Here is a 7287-nt window from a genome sequence, read left to right as displayed (position 1 = left end):
ATATTTGTTTATTAGAGGTCTAGTGTAATCGCTGTTTAAAGTTCTTTCTCTTTAAAATGTTTTGATAAACTATTTCATTTTTCTAATCATATGGTTCCATTTAGCTTAGGAGAGAAGGCAAAAAAAAAAAAAAAAATCCTATTATGCTCTAAATGTAAGCCAAAATTTAAATCAAAGGTATACCTCGATTGTTTAAAATGAATAATTTTTATAAATGTATCTCTCCTGAGCTAAAGGTACCCTCTGAGGAAAGAATTTTGTGGTTGGTTCAAAGCACTTTAACTCTGTTTCAAATCCTAATCGCAGTTGGAATGCTGCTTAGCTAATTCCCTAGATGTTCACATTTCAAAGTCACAGTTAAGAATTACATCTAAAGACTATGAAGGATACCCCCCTACACCAACAAAAAATCTTCTAGATACAAAAGTCCCAATTCCAAAGTAAACCTCCATTAACTGTGACTTAAAATCAGGAAGTCTTTTATGGCTTTTAACCAGACACAAAAATTACATCCCCAAAGAAGGTGCAAAAATGCAATCCCCTTCAAGATCTGAAGTTTTTCCAAAGATGGCCTGAGAAATGAAGACTTTTATTATTAGCAAGGCGATGAAGGTTGAGACAATTAAGACAAATTCCTGAGAGCCAGCACATTTAGACAAACAGACATTTTGGGTCTAGTGGAACTCCCAGCTGGCTACCTGTCATAAGCCAGACAATTTATGCCCCCGAGGTGGCACAGACCACAGAATAAATTCGCTGCTTACAAAGCTAAGTTTCCCAAGAAGTAAAACAAGATGAAAGAAGAATCATGTTGTAATCCTCCTATGACAAACCATGCAGAAAAACAGACAAGGAAAACAAAGATCATCCTTGTTAAACTAAAGATCAATAACCAAATAGATACTTAAACAAATCTACAAGAGTCACAGATTCAAAGAACTAATTTTATTATAATTTGTAAATGTTTTCCTCCTGTCAATCAGAACCTGGAAAGGGATAAGGAAACTTTTTACCATCTTTATTGGCCAGGTACCACAGATAGAAGCTTGGGAGAAGCTGAACTTGGTGAGAAATCTTATCCTTTTCTGCTGCATTTTTCGGTTCTCCCAGGATTTCACCTGCAGGTCCTGGAACAGGTAGGATGCCTCTGTTGGCCTCATCTTGGGTGCCAAATTGTAAAGGAGGAAACATAATTTCTATTCTTTCCCTTTTTAGATTCTTAGACACTGTTGAGACACTCTCCTGAAAACAAAAGTCAGATTAAACAAGTGAGAAAAACAAGCAGAGTTTATTAACACATGCTATACCCATTGCGCAGGAAAGGTCTCAGTTCGAAAGTATTTCTCAAGGCAGTGGCTTAGGGTCCTTGCTTAAATAATATTTTAACAAAAAGCCATAAATCCTACATAGTGACAAGACGAAGAAGAAAACATCATCAGGCTTCCAAAAGGTGGGAAAATATGGGAAGGTAAATTGATGGGGAGAGTAAAATCTGCTCCTAGATCCTCTAGTGCTCTTGTCTATGGGATCTGTCTCTGAGCGTGTTGTGCTGTCTTTGGCAGCACATGCACTAAAGTTGGAACAATACAGAGAAGATTAGCATGGCCCCTGCGCAAGGATGACACAAAATTAAAAAGCAATAGAAAAAAAAGTTTAGTTTAAATTTTTAAAACATGTACATTTTTTAAAAAAAAAGAAAGTGTGTTGTAAAAGGAGCATGTCCTTAGGTGGGAAAAGCAGAGAGGAGGGGCAGAGTCTGCTCCTGTGTTTTAAACTTTAACTTTAATAGAAATCCCCAGTATGTTAGAGAGGAATACTTTGGTTCTAATTCCTCTTTCTCTCATACATGTATTGGAGGCTCTGTAAAGGATGGAATACTTGTCAATCATCTCTGTGTTTGCATTCATAGTGTATGATAAACAACTGACACTAAGTAAATATTTGTTGAATGAAAAAGTGAACACATGAATGTGTAGTTTGCAGTATGCTCAGTTATCCTACTGGCACCAAATATAACCTTTCGCATAAGATCAGTATCAAAATTAGTAAATATTTTGTGGGAATTTATTTGCCACATAGAAATCATTTAATAAATGTTAAACCCTTATTTGAACTACAAAAAGAAAAAAAAAATCACTCAAGAGGGTGAGGGAAATGAATATAAATTTAACAAACCTCACCATACGGTTTTAATTATTTAATGATTTAATGAGTCCGAGAGTGGGTGAGTGCATGACTGATTGCTTCATGGAACCCATGGGGTTATGAGAAAGGCCGGGAGTTAGCTAGAGACCAATACTCTTAATTCGAGAAATACTTATGGGGTGTCTACTTAATGCCAGGTGAAGTATATAGTAAGATTGGGCTTATATGATGAATAGCTCAGTATTCACCAAGCTGTAATTACTTTGGAAAATAAAAGAATGTTTACCTAGTTTGAATAAATTTTAACATTTTAAATAGTATCCTGAAGGTAAAATTTGAATTTAGAGCATTTGGAGATCCTAGTATGTTCCCTTGTTCCACCTTAGGTTTTGATTGACTACATGCTATTTCCACCTAATGTCTCTCTGGATCAATTGAATCCTTAGTCTAACCATTAAGGATAATTATGAAAACTAATTATTAGGATCAATGTCAATTTTGTTCATGTACATAGGAGGAGGGGGTATCAAAGCACTTAGGAATCTTTTAGCCAAAATCTTGAATTTGTTGCAGCCAGGTCTGAGCCCTAAGCCCTAAGGTCACTGTGACAAAGATAGAATTGCTCTTGCTCTAATGTTGATTTTGTTACTTCTCTTCATCAGCAGTCCAATTCTGCAGATGTCTGGAGAGGCACCTTTATAACAGAAATGTCATGAACTTAGGAACCAAACTGAATCTGCCCTTTATTTAAATGTTTCATAAACTTGAACAAATTGGTTTTCATCTTGGAACCTTGGTTTATTTACCTGAAACGTCAGGGCAAATTGCACCTCATGCAGAATTTAATGAGGTCATAGTCAAGCAGGCCTGATGTGGTCCTGAAAGAAGAGAACTGACAAAGGGTCCCCCTTTCTCTTCCTCAGAATCAAGAGCCTTGTTATTGGGATTTTTCACTTTAACTCCTGAGTTTCTTGATAATTCTGCCTCTCTTCAACTCCGGTCAAAAGTTCAATGTTAGCGATCTTTAAGAGGCAAAAGCGTTGGGAGAAAAGAACCCAAAGGCAAGAATTCCTTGTCTCTTCTATGTATGTCTAAGGCCTCCTGAGCTGCCGTTTCCTGCCTCGTCTAGATATGGCTTAAAAGGATGTTCGGTGTAGATTCTGAAATGTTCATGTCCAGTTTTGTAAAATGAAAAAAACTGAAACGGATGTGGAAATGTCCATTTGTTATTATTATAATCTCATACTCTTTGTTTCTGATCTGATCGCTATTTAGTCAGCAATAGCTTAGAACACTTTGGCTTTCAGTTTCTTCCTCTGTTAAGCAAATAACGATCTGTCAACAAACACTCCGCTAAGTGCTCTTTAAAGGGACCTTTTCATCCTTTTTTGATGTAAAGAGTCTTTATGGCACAAAGGAGTCCGCCTTCTAATTTAGTTTTTTAAAGGAGAATACTCAGGACTCCATTTACCTATTCTATTTAGAACTTAATTACACATAAAATAGTGTGTATTACTTTTCTTTCATTAGTGTAAAAAAGTACTATAGGTTTAGCAGCAAAAAACAAAACTTGTTTTCCTTAGCTAACACTTTTGTAGGTCAGAAGTCCAGTTCAGGAGGGTTCTGCTAGGTTCTATACTCAGGATCTCACGAGACAGAAACCAAGATGTGACCAAGCTGGGCCCTCCTGTGGGGGCTCTGGGAGAGAATTGGTTTTTAGTCTCATTCAGGGTGCTGGTATAATTCAGCTCCTGTGGTGATGGGCTGAGGCCCTCATTGCCTGGTTGGCTGTCAGCTGGGGCCATGCTGCGCCCCTATACACTGCCCACATTCCTTCTCAAAGGCTCACCTCCGTCTTCATACCAGCAACAGTGGTTTGAAGCATTTCTTTTTACACCTGGCGTTTCCTTCTGCTTTCTTCTCCTGTTAAAGAAAAAAAATATTCAATGAAACCTGTTAAAGCGCAGTCATATAGTCTTTATTTGGGACCACCACAACAGACATGGGGACTGAAGCAATGAGTGGAGAGAGATTGGACTCATCTTTGAATACAACATGGGCAAATGGGAATTTATAGCCAGGGAGCAGGGTGGGAACAGTGGATGAGAAATTACGAAGTAGAAACATCAGGGGTAAAGGAAATTCTGGCTGAACCGACCTAACAAGATTCTTGCTGAAGACAGATGATCAGATATCACCTGGGAGATGGTGGAGGATAGGAGTCCAGTCAGATATCAAGGATGGGGAGTTCTTGCTAAATTGACTTAGCAGGGTTCTTCCTAAAAGTGGATTTTATAAGGAAATGGATAGATGGGTCTAAAAGAAAATTCAGGAGGCTGATTAATGTTTGGTCAAGCAAAGAATTTCTGTCATACTAGAGAAAGCTTTGTGAATTTCAGGACTTATGGTTAGATTGGGTCAACCCAAATAATCTCCCTTTTTCAAGATCACCTGCACTATATAACATACAGAGCAATGGGAATACTATCTCTTCATAGTCACAGGTTCCATCATGGAATCTTGAGTGCCATTTTTAGAAATTCTATCCACCACAGGTACATCTCTACCAAAAAATAGTTTTCCACTGTCTCCTCCTTCATGTATCATTCTCCTGAGTGTTCTTCAGAAGGATACTGACATCCCTAGGCAAGAAGTCCTGGGAAATTGAATAAAAGTAGACAGAGTAATAGCAGGAGAGGAGAAATCAAATAAAAACAGGGATTTCTTAGTGATTTCCTTGAGTTAACGTCATTGAAAACTAGGAGCTTCCGAGGTTGAACCAAACCCAAGTTCTGAAATATCTCACTAAGACTGACGAGGAATGTATACCAACTCAAGTTTCCTTAAGTTAGACAGAATAATTTCATTGAGTTGCTAGATTACATAATAAAGCCTACCAACCAACTTGAATTAGAGTGAGCACTCACCATTTGCTCATGGACTATTAGATTAATAAGTGATACCAAACCAAGCTTATTCTGCCAATACACGGTAAGCCAATCACTAATACAAGTTTTTTAAAAGGAATTTTATTGATGAGGCAGCCAAGTGAGGAAATGGGAGAAAAGGTCTCCATTACATCTCCCTGAAGATGGGTTTTTAAGGATATTTGTGGGATAGAGGAGTAAGGTGGTCCAGGCACGGGGAAAGGTGATTGGCAGTGAGGAAAGATGTTGTAATCGTTGGTCTTTGCAAGTGTAGCTGGACGTCATGACTCTTCACAGAACACATATTCAGAAAATGGTGGCATTCCCATGATCTGAGGAAGGAGTTTTTGGCCATCTGATGTCAAAAGGTCACCTTTTAGGCATTTGCACAGGCCCAGTTGAAGGGTTGGTGGTTTCAACCAGTGGAAACCAGACAAGAGGTGTTTCCTCACTCCTGAAAAACAAGTTAAAGCAAGCATCATCATAGTGACATACACATCAGCTATATTATCTGTAAGGAAGCTAGTGGAAGTTGAGTACATATTGTTTGGCTACATGACTTTTAGCTATAAAGTTTTAAGATCAACTAGAAGTAAACAGTTAAAAGCAAGCAAGACAGATTAAGTTTGGCTGGCTTAATCAGGTCAGCCCTCAGTTTCATAAGGACTAGAGTACACAGTTATTGAGAAGACTGATAGTCAAGAGAGTTCTAAATTAAAACAAGATGTCAATTTCTTTATAGATTGATTTATAGTTTTATCTCAATTATCCATTTATATTAAAATATATACCACAGTGTGTCATAGCTAACAGTGAAAAAATTCATTAAAATCTTCCGTGTGCTGTGGGCAAAAAACACCTTCACAAAACACAAGATGAAAAGTATCTCGGCCATAATTCCTGATTGTACTCATTCATTTTTCAGTAAGTGCTGGGCACTTACCACGTCCTAGATACTGATGTGGGGCTGAGAGACAGCAAAGAACAGAACATGCCCAGATCCTGTCTTCACAAGATTTACATTCCAGGGCCCTGAGAAGTGAACTGCTGCACAGGTGCTCCTGAGCATGAGAAGCAAAGCTGGTTTCTGCAGCATAGTGACTCTGCAAGAGCGTGGCCCAAGGCAAACACCCATCGCGTACCTGAGATTATGTGTCAGGACCAGAGCTTTGACAGAGTGAAGGTTAAAAGCAATCTACTGTCCCTGGTATATGTAAGAAGTGCTTTATTGCCTCCCACAAATTCCAGAGTCCACCCTAGCCTGCTCTGGGAAAGTGGATACATTCAAACAGGAAGACTTAACCTAGAGACTCCAAGGTTTACCTAGGGGATATATGCACTCCATACCGTTTAAAATACGTAACAAAATTTTTCTTTCGTAGGACTTTGGGTAAGATAGTGCAATTTGAGCACAGGGTTTAACTGCCCTTCTTTGAATAATTCCTTTGGAAAGATTGATAGGTAATAAAAATAAGGGAAATTTTCATCAGGTTTGTGTTGCAATCAAACGTGAAAAAACTAAACTTGAGGGATTTCTAAATTATACCTTATTTCCATCCAGGGGAAAATACAGAGGCATACCTAAACCTCCAGAGGGTCATCAATAGGCTGATAAGGCATAGTTAAAAAGGACATTTGTTCATATACAAACCTCACAGCAAATTTGGAAAATCTTCCTGGCTGATTGGGATTTGCAGATGCCAAGAGAATGCACGGATGAAGGAATAGTTGTGAAGTGCCATTATGAGCAGAGCCCATGAGGGAGCAGAGTCAAGAAAGCCCCTGTCCCCAAGAAGAAAGCACAGTTGCCTTTCTAAGACTGAAGAATGTCCCCAAGAGGGTTATTAGAAGAAAGTCCTCTTCTCCATAGTCACCACTATAGAGAGGGTAAGGGCAGGAGGCAAGATCAGCCTTGGGCAGCTCCTTTCCTTCTTACCATGGGCAGGCAGTATTTAAAAGCAACTGCCCTGAGTTCCCTCAGGCTCATGAGCTTGGAGAAAGCAGCCAGTGCAGCCAGCCCAGGCTCTCCCTTCACATAGTTAACGGCAACAGAAGCTATCACCCAGCACGCACGCTATACATATAGTTATTTTCCCTTTTAACAGATTGTAAAACTGAAGCACACACACTTAAAAAACTTCCCTGTAGCATAAAATTTTAGAGCTAGGATTCTAAACACCACAATTATATAAGGTATAATTTAGATGTCCCTCAT

At 38.7% G+C, this 7287-nt stretch overlaps 1 non-coding gene across 1 annotated transcript; it reads left to right on the top strand.

Annotated features, from left to right (window-relative positions):
* The first annotated feature begins 1546 nt into the window (after positions 1-1546).
* LOC119468213 lies at positions 1547-1654 on the top strand. The gene has a single exon (XR_005196858.1). It is a non-coding gene; the product is annotated as a U6 spliceosomal RNA (small nuclear RNA).
* Positions 1655-7287: the final 5633 nt, after the last annotated feature.

Source organism: Cebus imitator, unplaced genomic scaffold (genome assembly GCF_001604975.1).
Source record: "Cebus imitator isolate Cc_AM_T3 unplaced genomic scaffold, Cebus_imitator-1.0 Scaffold393, whole genome shotgun sequence".
NCBI lineage: Eukaryota > Metazoa > Chordata > Mammalia > Primates > Cebidae > Cebus > Cebus imitator.
The sequence above is the reverse complement of the archived record's forward strand: the minus strand, read 5'-3'. Positions and strand labels throughout refer to the sequence as shown.